General features: G+C 41.8%; 1 protein-coding gene across 3 annotated transcripts in view; it reads left to right on the top strand.

The window, feature by feature from the left end:
* The window catches only part of TRAPPC9 (trafficking protein particle complex 9), a 1,079,595-nt gene that overhangs the window by 761,181 nt on the left and 302,354 nt on the right, over positions 1-16,060 (top strand). The window lies entirely within an intron of this gene.

Here is a 16,060-nt window from a genome sequence, read left to right as displayed (position 1 = left end):
AATAAGACTTGCTATTTTCACTGGGCTAAATTGTCCCTTATGCTCCATGTATTTTGTGCCACTGTGGCAGCACAAAATGGAGATATTCTAGCTCTAGTGCCCAGGGAATGTCCTTGAACAGGGAGGCTCGCCAGGAGATAAAAGGTGTGTTTGGTAATAGCGCAATGCTCCTATGCTCTGCAGAGACTGGGGCGACAGATTGGCTCCAGCACCTCCTCAGCTGAAGGACAGGGATGGGGAGCAACAAAGCACAGCCAGTGTCTCTACTCTGTGCCTCTTCCCCACTGGCCAAAGATTTCTTGCAGACTATTTGCCAGAGTGAATTTACAAAGTGCAATGGTTTTATTTAGTAACTCACAGCTAAATAATGAAAAAATTGCAACAAAAAGCAAGAAATCTGTGGCATTGTTTCTAAATTTCGCATTAACTAATTACAGTGATCTGGATGCTTCTATATGCAACCTGTTTTTAGTAGTCATTAGTATTGGATTTTAAGTTTTATAGGGCAGTTAATTGATTGATTAATTACTTAAAAAATTAATTGCTTTAACATTCCCATTTGGAATTGATTTTTTTCCTTCTAGACTTTTTAGAACTCACTATTTAATAAAGTTGAACAGTTTTGCATAACAATAAATTGCCTTTTTTTTGTATTTAAGAACTTTTTTTTCCAAATAATTTTTAAACCATGCTAGTGCTGAAATGAATAGTTTATAATGGTGCTTTCCAGTTGGGTACAGTTTATGCCCTGCAGTGCTTCAGGAGTTCAGACCTCATGGCTAACAGTACGGTACAAGAACCAGCATGGAATAGAAATAGAATAGATTTCTGAACCTTCCTCTTCACTGGATAGCAACATAGACTTACACTGCTTTTTTCCCCCCTATTAACCAGTGGTTGTCCTCAGCAGTTGTAGCCACCTTCCTTCCTAGTGAAGCATATAAGAAAAATATTTCTCCTTTAGTGCTAGATATTAAATCTTATCATCTTTGCAAGCACTAAAATGGTCTTTGCGGCAGCCAGATGTGGAGTTTGCGCTGGCTGTAGATTTAAGTACCTGATGAATGAGGTGCTGAAAAGCACTTCACTTGCATTGAGATCTTTTGGGCAGATCTTATCAGCACTGAAAAATCTTCCCTCTGGTTTGGCGCTCCAGAGAGATCTTTCTGTAGCAAACAGGTGTGTGTGTGCATGCCCTGTCTGTCTCATTTGCACACTCCTGCATGCAGACACGCGCATGCCACTCCTGCTTTAACCAGTGTAAAGAAGTCCTGGTTGTTCTCTGATTCACTGCTCCAAAGCCATGCATCATTCCTGTTATCCAAGGAGAAGGATAAATTAGCCCATGCTGAGCCTGAGCTGTTATGGCTACCACTATCCAAGCTGGTTGTGTTGAGGCTACCTTGAAGATCTCTGTGCTACGCTGCAGTCACTTCTGTGTCTGTATGTAGCTGTATCCTGGATAGCGGATAACTCGGTAGCAGTCTTATGCTAAGCGCTTAGTGTCATAGGAGCCCAAGTAAATTGCAAATTCCACTGACGTGAGCAAACTCTGATGTTTTTTCATTGGAAATGGCCCAAGCTCCCTGTCTCTAGGGGGAGCTATGATTTCTCTTACCTTTTTTACCAAAAAATAAAATGTTGAAGCAATACTTTAACAACACTGGCAATTTGACTGATGCATCTCATCCATCCTGACTACCAAACATAAAATCTGCAGATTTAAAAACCTACGTTTTAAGAATGAATTAGCTCTTGTAAGGCGGTTCCATCCATGGAGCTATTGATACTAGAACTAACCATTGCCTACATTATCCCTGGGGGGTAGGTATGATTTCTCTGTTGTAGAGATAGGTAATCTGAGACGCATTCGCTCAAGGCCAAAGAGCGTCAGCACCTGGTTTAGAAACTGGGGCCTTCTGTATTCCTGTCCCTGTGCTCAGATCACGCTTCTGCATAACAAAGAGAGAAAATAGCAGTTTGCTAATCCATATGATTGCTCAGATAGGTTTAGCACAGATACTGCAGAAAGCTCTGTCTTACCAGCGTTATTTCACAAAGTGGCTTGCACTCAGCAGTAGACGCTGACCTGTGGCTCGGGGCTGTTGCCTGCAGTTCTCTGCTGTGCTTTAGCTCTTGGAGAAAGCCCATTTAAATTAGGGCTGAGAGTTAGTCGCAAGTGTGAAGTTTTTATTCCAAGCTCTACTACACTTGCTGCCACATAATTGTCGTCTTTGTCGGTCTGCTCCCTGTAAAACAAAGGTAGTAACTGCTTCTTGTTAGTGCTGTGAGCTTTACTTAATGAATACTTGTAAGGTGCTTTAAGTTCTTCAGATGAAAGGCAACAAGGGAAGTACAAAATATACTAGTGGTAGTGATCTAGGGGAGCTTTTCAGAGGTATAATAAGGGAAAAAATGGAACCAATATGTTAATGCGCAATGAATTATGTATTCTTGAACACGGTCTAGAAATTGTTAAGAGCAGAAGATCTTTTGGCCGTCTGTAAATCAGGATTATGTAAATAGCAGTAGATTGAGAAAGTACTTCCTACTCTATATAGAATATCTTTTGGCACAATACATGGCAATCCACTTTGGGGTGTAATGTGGGGCTGGGGGGTATAGATTATGTTCTTTGTAAAATAGGATTATAAAGACTTGGAGATCCAGATAGAGAGCACAGTGAATTGGTAAATGTGCCTAGCAAGATGTTCAGGGTATTTCCCAGATATCCCATGTTATAATAGTCAGTTCTCTAAAAACGAGTTGCGTGTTTTGTCAGAGTATTCTTTAGCCTGATGCCTTGGTTTTTGTTTTTTTGTTAAGCCTCAAAAGAGTAATACCTGCAAAACTTTACATTTGTTGCTCACGTGCTGTCATTCCAGGAGGTGGGATAGATGACTATTTTCTTTATTGAATTTGGCTTGGCTGAAATGTAGATGTACATTATTATAATTGTTCTTCTTTAGATTTAGACACTAAAAACATCTTGGCAAGGATCTAAAATTACAAATATAAATGTGAAGCAAGTACAAGTGAAACAACAACTCAAGCTGCTGTGTAGGACTTCAGCCTTTCTTCCTTCAGCAGCTGGGCAAAGTTGTTTGGCTTTTGCAGCAGTGGAGTCATTAGTTTTGTGTCTCATTATAAAGGACACGGACCAAAATCCTTCACGGTACTCAAGTAGCATGCTAGCGTTGCGTTCCCTTGTTTTAACGTACTTGGAAGCTGTGTCCCTTGCTTTCTGTTTCATTCACGGTGAGTCGCCACATGCTGCCTTCATCATCTTGTAAATCCATGGGTGGATCAAAGTGTGCTTCCAGAGTGAGTGATGCATGCCATCATTTTAAGGATGGTAAGATTTTGCAGTTTGGTATCACCTGTTATGTGAGAAAATCAAATTGGAGCATATTTTAGCCCTTCCCTACAACTAAAACATAAGAAAAAAATCCCAAAAACCAAATCCCAAACAAATCTCCAGTATTGAAACCATTGATATGTATCTGTTTTACAGGTGGGGGAGTCTGACTTGCTGCAGGCCACAGGGCGAGTTAGTGACAGAGCCAAATACAGGACCTAGGAATATGGTTTTAAGAGATCAGATTACAAGATGGATGGGGCGTAGTTATCCTGGGGTGTTTTATTGCATTGCATCTTTGACCTGAATCCAAATATAGTCAAGAAAAATCAATATCTTCTGCAGGCTGCAGGAGATGGCTGTGGGGGTGGATACACGTCGCTTAGTTATTTAATGAAGTGGATTCCATGAGGGAAGCAGTGTCATGGAGTTTAAACCATGCCAGGAGGAGGGCAGTGATTTTAAAGAGCCCAGTATCATCTTATTCATTGATTCTTCACTAAGGCTATGGTGACATCTGCGTTGGTGGCACCAGGTTAGTCTTGCTAAAGCTTTTTAGCTCTCCCTTGTATTCCCTACTCAATATCTCCCCAAACTCACTTGAGCCACTGGGGTAGTATGGGAAAGTCATCCACATTACTCTGGTGGAGGAGTGGCACCGTCTTGCTGAATCAGGCTGTCCTCCTGCTATTACCTTTATAACAATGCCAGGAACAAATAAGTTACATACGTTTACTTAAAAAGATCCAGTCATTAGACGTATTCAGCTTGTTACTATATGTGCTATTTCTCTATTGGATGAAAACCAGAGTGTCCCTGTCTGCCATTCAGTGGAGTAAGCACTCCCCCTCAAATGCTCAGGTGATCCAGATAATGCATAAAAGGCTGCAACAGAGACTATGTACAATTGTACGTGACAGCAGTAGAAGAGAGCTTTATGATGTGTTTTGGCTCTTGAATTTAAATACCAGTGGAATTATGAAAGCCTCTTAGTGTCACCAGGATGATGATTGCCAGTTGCAAATTACAGTGTTTTTTAGATCTGCTTACTGTGAACTTTGAAGTCTCTTACAAACAGAGAGATTAACTTGACAGTCTTATCTTAATATTGTTAAACTGCCGCGTCTTATAATAATGAGTACCTACCCTTGTTTTATATAAAAGAAAATCAAACAAATTTGTTAAGTCCTCAGACTCTGGTAATTTACTAACTATAAAGCCATAGAAAATAGAACTGGATTGTAGTGCACATACCCATTTCATTTCTTTATGCTCCACTGAGCCAATTAGTTCTCTCGGCAAGCCGGAACGTGGGACTCCTAATACTGTAGTCAGGGGAACCCAAGGGGTATTTGCAGCACTACAGACTCAAATTTTTGGAGGGGGCAAGAGCATGGAACACCTTTGGCCTGCTGAACAGCAGAAAAGTCGATGCAGTCCTAGCGTATTGGAAGCAAGTGAGGTCTTTGATTACGGGAGTGGAATTTATCTGATAAGGATGACATGCAGAATGGGCTGGTACAGAGGCTGGGGGTAGGATGCATGTTGAATGTTAGTGCCAGGAGCATTCCCATGCATGGTAGCCTTCTTCTGAGGAATGGAGGTGCCATACAGTAGCATACAAAGCAATTTGCCTGCCTTGCCTGACTAACATATGGAGGGGAAGTTGCAAGTTCTCTAAGGTAAGTTTTCTGTGCCTGGAAATATGTGGGAAGTTCCTGTTTCTCCTTTCCAATCCCACTCAGAGGAGAGGGGGATATGGACTCCAGCAAAGGGCCTGGCTCTATTTGGTGGGAATTGCTAGCCAGTAGATTAGGGTGCCATTAGGAGCCCTTTGCCCTGCTAAAGTGGTGATTCCTTTCCTCCACAGGGACCCTAAGCCAATAGGTGAGGGCAACTTCTTGGATCCTTGTGCAACTAGAGTAACTCAGCGATAACATTGGGCAGAGTCTCTGCAGTATTTGGAAACCTCGTATTCCTAATCCAGTTTTAAAATTCCTAGCTCTTCAATAGCTTAGCTGCCAGAACCCAGTATTCAAATAGTAGTAGTAGCACTTTGGTTGTTTTTTTCCCCCAATACCTTATATCCTCTGAAATAAAAAAAAAAACAAAAAACTGTGAAAAATTAGGATCTTTTGAAGTACCTGCATGTATGAATGATGGTATTAATTCCAATAAATAAGGGAATGTTTTGGTATCAAAGTCTTCTCTTTACACTCTTGTTTTTCTGATGATTAACTGTTTTAATACAAACATCTACAAAGGTAATTTCTCACCTTTTTTACAGGTCACCACACTGATCATTTCTTCTCTATCTCGACAGAAAAAAATAGCTGGTTTTATTACAGGTAGAACAGTTGCTTTTTTACCCACTCATGTTGTCTAATCAGTTTACCGTCCCCTTCTCCAGCTGGGATTGTGTTGGCGCTCGTAACCTGGTGTCTTGAAGACTGATTTGTTGCTTGCATATTTCTAAAGGGCCTCCAGCAGAAAGTCATTGTCTGAGCGCTACAAAATAGAATTGATCTGTTTTAGGCTTAGCATAATTTCCACGCCTAGGCTGACTTGAATGTTATTGTCTGACAGCCCTCTGCAAATGTCAAGAGCCAGGAGGGAGGTACCAATGAAAATGAAAGGATTCCTCCCCTAGGATTAACTGAGTTTTAAAGTCCCCAAGCACTGTAAATAAAAAAAAAAAAAAAAATTGGTAATGAGAAGGGGAATTAATAGGAAGGTCTGTCACATGATTTATATAGCTTTCACAAGCAGTTGCATTATTGTGTTTAAAAGTGCTGCTCTACAGCAGTTTCACACTAGGAAGATAAGATTAAAAACTCAAAGGGGCAGCTCTGGGAATTAGGAGCTAAAAGAGTTGATGGATTTTAAATGAAATAAAAGCCGCTACTGGGGAAAATTTATTTCAAAGCTAAAATAGTGTGGCTGCCATAAAGCATTCAAGGGACTTGAATGTTTGCCTTGATATAGATGTCACATTTCAATTTATTAGACAACTACTTTTTTTTTTTCATTGTCATTATGGAAAGCAGCAGAATTAAACTCTGCCAGCCTAATACATTACAGAGTAAATTAAAACCTGAAGCAAAGTTGTTGTCATGCCGATTTGATCTCCTGTTCAGGCATGCGGGTACAAAATCCTGCAATCAGAATCCTTCCCTGTGGAAGCTATTGCTCTCGGCCAGCACAAACTTCAGTCTTAAAAGAAGAGCGAGCGTTTTGGCTGCGAGGGAAAGAATAACCAGGCAGTGATATATGTGCCGGTTGTTATTTTTAACAGAGGGAGTCATCCGTTTTTGTGACGTTGCGCATTTTAAGTTGATAGTATTTTTGTTGTGGCGTTTTTAAAGTGCAACATATTGTAGCGAAGCCAGGACTTAAGATTTCGTATCAGAAGCTGATGCCTACTTTCTTAACCCATTCATTTAACAGCAAATGGTTTGGAGGCATCTCTTAATGCTGCTGGGAAAATGCCTGAATGGCGAGGTATATGCCTAGAACTAGAAAAAGCATGTGTAACATGGGCTTATTTATGACAGCCCTGTGTGGCTGGTGCATTTTTGGGACAGGAGATAGCCAACTGCCGCTAAGCGAAAGGGCCATTAGAAAGGCTCCGAGTTCATGTAGCACTGCAGTTTTTATCAAAAAGCTCCCTTGGTCAAGCAGGCATCTAGGCATTAGCGATTATCGACAACCCTGGGTTAGGCGCTTTGCTGGTATAAATGGTTGCTACTCGGACTTGTAAGAAGCTCTGCCAATTTATACCAGCTGTTGATCTGCCCCCGTCTTGTGACAGGTACTTCATGATAAGAAGTCAAAGGCGTAGGATGCCATGGGTGGTTAAATCCCCAAGCAGAGCTGCAGATAATTTGGCAATGTCTGTATGTTGATGTACTGGGCTAAAACCTACCCAAAGGGGGTTGCTGTTGCTGTAGCTCAGCTTCAGTTACTAATTTGCTTTCAGAGGGGATTATCTAATGTTTTCATTAGATTTTCTGCCTGCTGTTTGCTGTAGGGAAGCTTTGCTTCTACCTCCCATCTCCATGTCGCACTGTTGAATTATCCACCTTCCCTTTTTCCTGGGAAGAGACTTAGATGTATTCTTGGCAAACAAAATTGATTGTTGCACTCTAGTGTTAGAAGATTTTAGTGCTGCAGTTACATGAAAGTGTTACAGTTCCCACAGCCTTTTTTGTGTGCGTGTAAAACTACCAAACTTTCAAAAGATTCATGTCTGTTTTCTGCCCTGTTCACTGTCTATATGGAAATGACTACAGTACATACAGGTAAAAAGTTCATGATCACGAAACAGAGTGCTGCAGGAATTTATATAGCCCTAAGCAGTAAATGAACATACCAGGTGCCAGCAAAAGCCGGGGTCATCACTTGATGTATTTCTGTTCATTCACTTGCTTTCACAATATTTACTTCCAGCTTTCAATACTAAAGAAAAAATAATGTTGTCTCAAAAAACCCCAACCCCCTCCCCCAATGAGTAGGGTTATTTTTATATAATCTTTATATATTATTTAATGGCTGCCCATTTGAAAAATAAACACCTAAAACAAATCTGGGATAAGTATCAAAATGTGCATGTTTAATTCCTTTATTTTTTAATTTTATGGGTGTATTCTACAAATAAGCGTGTAGCCATGGCAATTTCATAGATCACAGTCTATGAGGGCATGTCAGGATATTTAAATATAAGGCAGACAGATTAATTAAGAAAGGCGTAATTAATTCTCATCATATGTTGTTCTTAGCACTGTGCGGTTCTTTGGGATCAGTGACAACCCATTCTGGCTATTGGGTTCTTTTGAATAAGTGAACAGTGTTGCGTAACATGTATTGAGTTGTCCTTGTACGTGATTAACTAGCTTAATCGGATCGCTAACCTCGGTGTTGTACACTCCTTTATTAAAGTTGCGTAAGTTTAAGATCAGGTTTTATACTATCAAGCAGACGATAAGTTCTTTTCTGGGGACCCGGAGCATCGTTTCACACATGATAAAACATAATTTGCACAATAGTTCTCTGGGATCTTCTGGGGTGGCCAGCCCATTGCAGCTCCTATGAGTACCATGCCATAGCATCAAACATTCAGGCCTGAGTCGCTATAAGGAAGATAAGAGCTTTTGCCACCTCAGTTCCTTTTCTAGGGATTGCTTCCAAGAAAGAAGCAACCATTAGATCACCTAGTTTGACTGCCTATATATCATGGGCCATTAAGGACATTAAACCCAAAGACTTTCTGGCCTCAGGAAAGTGAAAAAGTGTTGGGTTACAGTCGGAGAATAGGAGCTTCCAAGGTGGTACTAATGCCAAAGGCTCCTAATTACATGACATGCCCAGACAATCCAACCGGTGAACGATGTATCATGCTGCAGAAAAGACAAAAAAACCCCACTGATGTGGTTTGACCTGGTAAAATGTCTTTCCCAGCCTAGCATCCGGTGACAAGCTGCAGGCGTAAGGGACCTCAGGACTCTGCTCCTCTCTGGCTCCATTAGACAGCTTCCATTTGCCTTGCGTTTTTGGTTCGCAGTCAGGGATAGTTTTAGATGCATCTAAAAGTGTTAGCGCAATTTGGGGTTATTTTAACCCATTTGGTTCCTCTTAATGCATAGCTGAACTTTTGCACTTGGCTCTAAAGTAAAACCTGTTTACACTTCCAGCAGTTGGCTGGTACAACTATCCTTTGAGGAGCTATATTTGCATCCAGGAGCAAAACTGAGATGAGGGAGACTGGGGCAGAAGCCCTGGACACCACCTTTATGGGGGGCCACGAGCACAGCTGATCACACCGCAGTTGGCACGATGACAGCCCGCACCCCCCTGTCTCCTTGCAGCCCCCTCCTCACTGGAAGCATGCTGCCAAAAGAAATGGTTGTTCTGCATAACCCCATTCTGTGAACGGAGTACGTTGTCTTGGCCAAAAAACTTTGTCAGTGTAAGTACATCTTACCCAAAGGCTCTTCTAGGCATAGTGATGTTGGTTAGGGCTCTGACTATTACACAGTCCTGACCAATATTTCAATCCATATCTTGATTAATCGAGAGGCTGCTCTGATGTGCTGCGATTCCAGTGTGTCGGAGCAGTCTCTGAGCTTGTGCACAGGCACGCACAGACGTGTCAGGCTAGAAGAGACCTTTGGAAATTGTCTGGTCCTGCATGAGGCACAGTCATACCTAGCAAATCCTTGTGTCATGAGCCCCATTATATTCTGGGGTGGATAGTATGTCATCATTGTTTTCTTGCATTTCACCATGCTGATATGGCTGGAGAGCAAGTGTTGTGCTGTATTATTTATGCGGTTGTTATTACTGCATGGACTTTGTTATGCTGGCTAGGTATATCTTCATAGTTTTGGATATAGCGTAGTCAGGGGATTTAGGGAATGGGCGGAACTGCTAATTATTCCTTGTCATTGTGTTCCAGGACAAATGCAACTCACAGTGGCAGAAATAAGGGGCCATTGGCATGATGGGCACCCCTGGGCATTGTCTGCCTGTGATGGAGCAATGCAGTAGCAAAGACATCTGGGAGTAATGGCCCATCAAGCCAGTGGGACTCCAAGCACATCAGAACTTTCTGGAGGACCTGGTGACTCTTGAGCGTTAGGATAATTGTAACTGGGGGGCTGGCATGCCGGCTTTTTGGAGCCTAGCTATGCTAGACTCTTCATCTTTAAATCTCAGGCCTCGAGGATTCACTGGCCCCAGCTACTAGGACCTGTAGAGTTGGCAGGAAGGCCAATCTCTTGAACTCTGGCAGGACTCTCATGAAAGGCTAGGGTCAGCCAGGTGAACCTGTATTTGTATTATTTTCTGACTCCAAACCTATGGCCTGTTTTATTTGCATAATTCTTTCATCCTCTGTAATAATTTGGGTGAGTGACTTTCCAGGTTACCCTTTCCACAGAAATGGGGACGTATATATTTTGTTCATAACCCAAGGGTGAGGGGCCACTTGGGACGGGCAGAGATTATTTCACTGTGTCTGCAGAGCCCAGGCACAAGGGCAGAGGTTTGAAGTGCTGAGAGAGAGAGCTATCTCAGGGCAACCTTGGGTTGTTCCTTGGGGCAAGGGCAGCACAGGGGGCGAAACTAGGGGCTCCACGGTCCCTTGTGGGTGAGGTTGTGACACTTGTCTAACCTATTACTAAAACTGCACAGGCAAACCTGCCACAAAAGCACAGGGCTGAGCACCCTATCCTGCCAGATGTAAAGCAGTGGGACAGTGGTGCTCAGTGTCTTGGTGCTTCAAGGGTTGGTAAAATTTGCTAGAGAGATTCAAGGAAGAAAGTCATACCCCCCCACTACAGAGGAAGGGAAAAGCCCTAACAGTCCATACCAGTCTGACCGTGGGGTAAAATTCCTTCCTGAACCCAGATATAACAATTGCTTGTACCCTGAGCAGAGGGCAAGTCCCCAGAGCCAGTAACCTCTGGGTTTTAGTCCCAGCAGGAACATTGGTATACCCAGGATAGTGTTGCCATCCAGCCGGTTGTCAGTCAGCTTATATTTTTGATTATTTTTGCTGAGGCACAGCACCTTGCACTTGTCATCGCTGAACTTCATTCTGTTGGCTTCAACCCAACTTTCCAATGAATCAAGATCCTTCTGAATTGGTCTCCTGTCTTCCATCATGTTCACAATCCTTCCAAGGTTTGTGTGGTCTGTTAACTTGTGCAAGAAGCTTTCTATGCTATCCTCCAAATCATTAATAAATACATTGAACAGCACTGGGCCCAAGAGGGACCCACTCAAAACCTCCTGCCATTCAGATATGGGTCCACTTGTAATCATGCTTTGCTTGTAGCTGAGCCAGCTGTCTATCCACTTCGTAGTAGTTTGTCATCAAGCCCACATTTCTCCAATTTTTTCATGAGAAGGTCATATGGGACTTTGTTAGAAACCTTGCTGAAATCCAGATACACTGCTCATGAGCAGCCTTTCCTCTTGGGTGCTTGCATTAATTTCATGTGTACTGTATTCACGTGTACTGAGTGTCTTCCAACGGCATTCTGCTAGCTAGTTCCTTCAATTGGTTGAAAATCCACTTTGAAGTCCTGTGTTTGAGTTCTGATGACCTCATGCTTTCCCTGTTTTAGGATTGTACATCTTATTATATTGTGATCACTTCCTCCCAGGTTTCCCATAACCTTCACATCTGCCACTATTGGTCAGGACAAGGTCCGAAATAGATGAATCCCCTAGTTTTATTCTTAACTTTTGAGAAAAGAAAGTTGTCCTCTACATAAGGTAGGAACTTGCTTGATATTTGGACATATGGCTGTATGATTCTTCCCCCATATATCTGGAAAACTGACGCTTCGCTTAAGTACCATTTCATACCGGGTCTCGTACAAGCCCTGATGATGTAGCCATTTTGAAAGGAGACATAGGAGCTGTTCTCACATATACTCATGTAGTTCTGTTTCCTTGTTTGTGTTCAGCACCTGAAGAATACTATTGTCATAGGGCGTATGCAATGTCTGTGTATGAATTTACTGCAAATTAGTCTTCCTACAAATGGTAGCAACAATTTGCATGAATAATTTTAAAATGTGTATCTTTCTGAGTTGGTTTTTAAAGCAGGGTTTGTCCGTTAGCGTGTATGACACGATCTTAAATAAAGCAATTGGTGGATGGCAACATTCCCTAGATATTATATTTGAACAATGGCCGTTCAGTGTTGTTTAACAATCCTGTACATTTTATTGCTCAAATCTTTCCCCCTCCCCAGTTTCAGTATTGATCTTGTTGTGTTAATTGGTTTTTGCTTCGCTGATTTTCAATTTCAGAAGGCAGCCCCAAACCCATCTTAAATTGTAAAATGATGACAATGGCATGTTAATCAGACAAAATGCACTGGCATATAGTTTTGCACTTTAGTTTTTTAGGTGTGTTAGTAAGTGGCCATAAATTGATAAGCTAGCAACTGTAATCATTGATTAAAAAAAAAAATTACGTTTAAAGAACATACTCAAATTTTCAAATGCAGGTGCATAAAGTTATGCTCTTGGAAACCCATTGAAATATGCAAGCAGTTTAATTTTTAAAAATCTTGAGCATCAAACAAATAGACCTCCTGGGTGCTCCAAACTTTTGAAAAACTTACTTGAATGTTTAAATATGAGATGGGACCTTAGCTTTAGTTGCATATTTTTGAGATCTGTAGCTTTTCTCTCTCCCTGTAATGTAATTAGAAATGCTTGTAATCAAGTTGCACAGCACTAGAAAAAGCTAAAAGATTCTCTATGCTCATTCTATAGAGATGCTCATTTTTTATTTCAGCGGGATTTTATGAAGAAGAGAAATTAAAGAAACCCTTTGTGTGGTCGTGTTGGATGGTGTAGCTGTGACGGTCAAGGAAAAATGCAAGAGGCAAAGATTTTTGGGGGTGATATCTTTTAGTGGACCAACTGTATAATTGAGAGAGACAAACCCAAGCTTTTGGGTACCACAGTGCCCTTCCTCAAGTCTCTGGGAGAGAAGCAGACACAACAGAACTATAGAGCAAATGGAACAAGGGCTTCTAATGTAAATAAGAACAGGATGTAGGAGCAATGATCAGGTAGCCACCAGACTAGAGAAATGCAGTAGGAACCTGATTAGTGGGAGAGGGAGACCATTCAGGAGGGTCATTATCACTTGTGGAGTGCAGAGATTAGCAAGTATCAGGTAGATTGTAATGCAGTCATTTATTTTAAGTATCTGGTTCTTCGTGCCCAGTGTCAAATTGAACGCTTTTTCCAAGAACAAAATTTTTTGCAGAAAAAAAAGACTCCATGTCTGACCTCATAGTTTTCACGTTCAAGGGAAATTTAGAAAACACCTTCAAAAGACAAACCTGGGAACAAAATTTCTTTACCTTACACTTAAGAACCAGGGATTTACCATAGACAATGACTTCATGGCCTTTTATAATCTCCCTGATACTTGCTAATCTCTGCACCTGACAGGTCCTCTATACAGCTCTCCTAACAGGCCTCCTTTGCCCCTTACCAGGTTTCTACTGCATTTCCCTTGTCGGATGGCTGCCCGGTAACTTCTCTCATATCCTGTTTTTACTTTCATACAGAGTTTTACTCGAGCCCTTTTTCCATGTGCTGTTTAGTCCCATTGGGTCTGCTGCTTCTCTCCCAGAGTCCTGAAGAAAGGTACTTTGGTACCTGAAAGCTTGTGTATATCCATCCCAGCTATACCATTGATTCAGTAAAAGATATCACCCACAAAAATCCTTGGTTATTGCAGAAATTGTATACAGCATTTATATGTCAAGTGCCTCTCATATTTATAGGACTCAATACTCAGGTCTGTGGCCACCTCAGGTAACAAGACATGTGGGGGGAGATGATCTGCAGAAAAGCATGAAGCCTGCTTTCTCATAGCCTGTAGAGGACCCCCTAAACCCGTTAGACAGGCTATTTCAGACCAGCGCCTGAACAAGGCCAGCTCACTCGGATATAACTCCATTGTGGGCAAGAAAGAACCAGAAAATCTGTATAGCCAAGTTTTTCTGATTGTATCTGCAGCTTCTTTCTGCCCACTGACCTCCAGCCTTGAAGGTCAAACCTATCCTCTTCACGTTATCCTCACCTCATATCTTGGACTGCAGAACATGATCCCATTTTTTTAGGTAGCCAGAGGGGGAAAGGCAGAATATGCTGTATAGCTGCTCCATGAGCTTATAAATTACTTCAAAATTCATTAAGTGAAAGTTATCATAGGATGTAAGAATGTTGCATTACCAGGGGCGGGCAACTATTTTGGGTGGAGGGCCGCTTACTGAGTTTTGGCAAGCCATTGAGGGCTGCATGACAGCCAGCCAGAGGCAGATAAACATTTATTTTCTACATTTTTTAGGGGCCCCGTGGGCCAGATAGAATGGCCTGGTGGGCTGCATTTTGCCCGCCCCTGCATTGAGCCCTGCCCCAAGAGCCTGAGGAACTAGTGAAGAGGAGTCCTCCTCTGATGGCATCTATGCAGTCAGGTTCCAAGAGGCCGGGTTGAATATTTCCATTAGAAACAAGACAGGTGGCTCCTTGTGGCTATCTGACAGGTTGGGTGGACAGGGTGGCATTACACAAAGATGAAAGTCAGGAAAATCTGATTTTAAAAATAATTAATGGAATATGTGTAGCATGAAAAATGAGATACTAGAATGTTAAATTCTTGCCAAATGATATTTCCTTAAAATGCATTACTTTTCCCTATTGAATTCGATTAGCAAGATACAGCTCTAGTTGCTGATTTGAAAAGTACTGAATTGCCAGTGCTCTGTCATCTGTTAATGAAATTAACCTCACTACATTTAAGGTGGTAGTTTGAAGGTGGAGTGGAGCTAAGTGGACAGTAAGTGTATTGAATTTCTAAAACAGTCTAGTTACAAATACAATCTAGGAAAAACTGTAAAGACTAAATGTTCTGTCACAGTTATAAATAGGGGTTAATAAAATAGATGTAAGCTGTTTTTCATTCTGCTGTGGCATGCTAAGATCCAAAATGCCTTGAGATGAAAGGACTATTTATCATGCAAAAAAAAGGTGAGAAGTTCTATCACCCCAAAGTAAGTGTGTCATCTATTCTCCATATTACTACGCCCACCTGAGTGTTTCCTTGCACAACAGTGCTTTTGAAAGAATCTCATTAACAACTTGGAAGTTTCTTTAGGGAAGACCTAGGGGCTCATAAAAGAACTGATGCGAGAAGGTGCCGAACAGAATAATTCGTCTCATGGGAAATTTCCCAGAAGAATTCACTTTCCAGTAGTTGGGGCAGGGAAGTTAGACACAGTGTAAAATGCTTAATGTATTTTGGGATTTAGATGGCAGCATATCATCTTGTTATCATCTTGAGATTGTGTGCATGTATTAAATGTACACGCATAGACACATACTGGAGCTAGAGCATACAGCGTTTCTTATTTTAAGGCCTTTTTTGAAACCCTGTAATAACATTATTGTGATACACAACATCCACTGTTCTCAGTGGTGTTTCAAATGGCTCTGAATACATTACAATCTTACAGTAACATGACAAGTGAAAAGAGAGGTGCAGGTGCAGCTTAATCTAAACTGAGAACTTCCTGGGCAGTATATACAGGAATTAGGGAGTAAGGTTGTGCTGCCGTCATCCAGCTCCAGCATTTGTTCTCTCTTCCCTTATCAAAAAGCTCTTGGATTCTAGGCTGTGATGGTCTGTGCATTGCATCCTCAAGACCTACTTTTGTGCCCTAGGTCAGCCACGTCTGGTTTTTGACCCTCTATTCCATAGAATCATAGAAACTTAGGGTTGGAAGGGACCTCAGGAGGGCATCTCATCTAACCCCCTTCTCAAAGCAGGTCCATCCCCAACTAGATCATTCCAGCCAGGGTTTGTTGAGCCGGCCCTTAAAAACCTCCAAGGATGGAGATTCCACTACCTCTCTAAGTAACCTATTCCAGTGCTTTACTACCTTGCTAGTGAGAGAGTTTTTCTAATATCCAACCTAAACTTCCCCTGCTGCAACCTGAGACAATTCCTCCTTGTTCTGTGCTTTAGCTCAAGTAGATCTAGCGTTTCAAGTCCCAGAAGATGGTTCTTCCATTCTGGGCTGTTCGATGGTTTTCAGCTTTCCGGAGACAACTCTTAGGGGGAAAAAAAAAAAATGGATGCGATCTTAAAGGCAACCTTTACAAG

Source organism: Gavialis gangeticus, unplaced genomic scaffold (genome assembly GCF_001723915.1).
Source record: "Gavialis gangeticus isolate Ggan-Ray unplaced genomic scaffold, GavGan_comp1, whole genome shotgun sequence".
In the NCBI taxonomy this organism is placed as follows: domain Eukaryota; kingdom Metazoa; phylum Chordata; order Crocodylia; family Gavialidae; genus Gavialis; species Gavialis gangeticus.
Note: the sequence above shows the minus strand (reverse complement) of the source record. Positions and strands in the feature narration are given on the sequence as shown.